The following is a 2,540-nucleotide window of genomic DNA, read 5'->3' as shown; positions in this document are numbered from 1 at the left end:
TCAGGAGAAGGATGGGGAATGTTCCACTGGGGAAGACATTTGGCATCCATATCAATTTGCCTCTCAATTAAACTTTGACCCCCACAGTGCTTTCCCCTTGACCTCAGGGGACAGCCCCAAATGTCTTCTTCCTGTCTGCTCGGAGTCAACAGTAATTGGGACTCTCGTTCTGATGCTCCCCTAAGGCTCGAGAAGACAACCATGGCTACGTGGCCACGCTTCACAACGTTAGATGACACGTTGTGGTAAGGGGACATCTGCTTTGTTACCTTACATTGCATGTAAAAAAACGTGTACAACCTGCTCAATGTGAATTAACTGAACGGTGCAGTAACAATGACGAGGTTATATCGGCACAGAGAATGCACACACTTCTCGTTTCCCCGGCAGTAAATCCTCCACTTTCACTCCTAATTGTGTTTTACTCCCTGATTTATAGTGTTCCGCCTCAGCTCCTCTCCATCTCTAGTTTAACAACTCCATCGCATCTTTTATTCATGGACTCTTTGCGACGCCGGGATCCGATTGGCCAGTTGTCTCCTTTTTTTTTGGGGGGGGGGGGGGGTTCTGGGCTGGTGGTTAAAGCGCCATCGTGTCGCAGGGGGGCCTGAATTCATGTGTTTCACTGTGTATGGAGAGAAACACTGAAAGTTGAACAAGTGAAAAGGGAACACAGAAGATGTCACCAGAGGAGGGAGATAAAGAAAATGTCAAGAGTGATTGAGAAAATAGGTCTTCGCTGTGTGTCTGTATTTTCTGTAATGAGATCCTGACAGCTCTTAGTTTCTCCTCCTTCACCTGGCTGAGGGGGGGGGGGGGGGGTGAACATAGACTCGAGAGGCAGGTGTCGAATGAGACCTTCTCTTTGTGTCGTGACGTGTCATTGAACCTTGTACTCAGTATTTAACAACCTGTGTGTAATTGTTATACTAATAGTTTTACTAATTGACTCTTGATTAATATAAAGAACACTCACAGGGCAGTTTTCATCGTAGCAGCTCAAAGTGGAGTTGTGCTGCTTTAGAGGCACCCGGTCACTAAGAAGGTTCCCAACTATTGGACCTTCCGACACCAAATGATCTGTCACTAATCTGTCAGAGAGCCAAAGTAAAGCAGTTAGCAGTGAAGTCGAGCATTTAGCAAATAGAAGACACCCAGATATTTTCCTCAGGAGTTGAAAGACGTTCGTCAGGCGGCAAGAAAAGGGATTATCCACGTTGCTGTGGTTCTGCTAAATGTGTCGGTAATTGGATTTTTTCGCAGACATGAAAGTCATAACTAAGAAGAAAAATGCTAATGTCGTTAAAAGGATGTTTTATTTTACCTTTTTATTATCTCACCAAAGTCAAAATCCTGAGTACTGGCAAATGGGCTTACCTTGATAAACTCTTTGTTCTTCTCTTCCACAAGAATACAATGACAAGGAAGTGCACACACACACACACACACACACACACACACACACACACACACACACACACACACACACACACACAGGATATGGAACCGACTGATATAAACCGACTGAGCAGCAAAGGTGGTAAAGCCCCGTCGGCTAACGCAAGATATGGAAAGCATATATACTGTATATAGTATAGCTTAAAATATAGACGCAACACGGTCTTTGTTTTTATGTAACACACTGGAACTTTTAAAGAGTTTTGTAACCAAAAGCCATAAAGTACTGTCATTATTTTTCAGTGTTTGGCTCCATCAGAAGCCAGATGTTGGACTTTCCTCAGCAGACTCATATCGTCTATGGCAGGGGTGTCAAACATGCGGCCCGGGGGCCAAAACTGGCCCGCCAAAGGATCCAATCCGGCCCGCGGGATGAGTTTGCAAAGTGTAAAAATTAGTTGTTTTGATCATAAAGTAAAATACTGTTCCAGATACATGTGACTAAATGTGTTGTGCCTTTGTAGACACACTGTGACCTGTAAGTTGTAACACACATGTGTAAATGATAAACTGATAATATTGTTGAAATTGCAACTTATTCTCTTAAGAAATTTCAGGTTCATAATGTTTTGTAAAAAGATCAAATTTGAACATTTTCAGAATGTACTTTCTTGCACTAAAACGAAGGGAAACATTTGGAGTTGTGGTTATTTACAGGTTATTATGCTGTGATGTTACTGGTCCGGCCCACTTGAGATCAAATGTTGCTGTATGTGGCCCCTGAACTGACATGAGTTTGACACCCCTGCTCTGTGGCATTTGGCATAAGCAGGTAACATACAGGGAGAATATCCTCCTGTGGCTGCTGTTTGAAGTTAAATTCACTTTCTTATCGACCAAAACAAATGACAAAAAAAAAGAAAAGAGAAAAGATAGATAGAGCCAGGCTTGCTGCTGGGTTTTAACTTTGTTTTAATTCCAGACAATCCAATCAGCACCACCTGTGTATCTACGTACAGTATATGGTGTGTTTGCACATGATTGATGTAGAGGATGTCATTACCCAGGGTAAACACTGAGTGAGTCATGGCTGGCCTTGGGTGGATTTCATTAACCGGAGAAGTGCGAACAGAGCCTATCTT

The sequence above is a fragment of the Cottoperca gobio genome, chromosome 22, assembly GCF_900634415.1.
Source record: "Cottoperca gobio chromosome 22, fCotGob3.1, whole genome shotgun sequence".
Taxonomy (NCBI): Eukaryota; Metazoa; Chordata; class Actinopteri; order Perciformes; family Bovichtidae; genus Cottoperca; species Cottoperca gobio.
The sequence above is the reverse complement of the archived record's forward strand: the minus strand, read 5'-3'. Positions refer to the sequence as shown.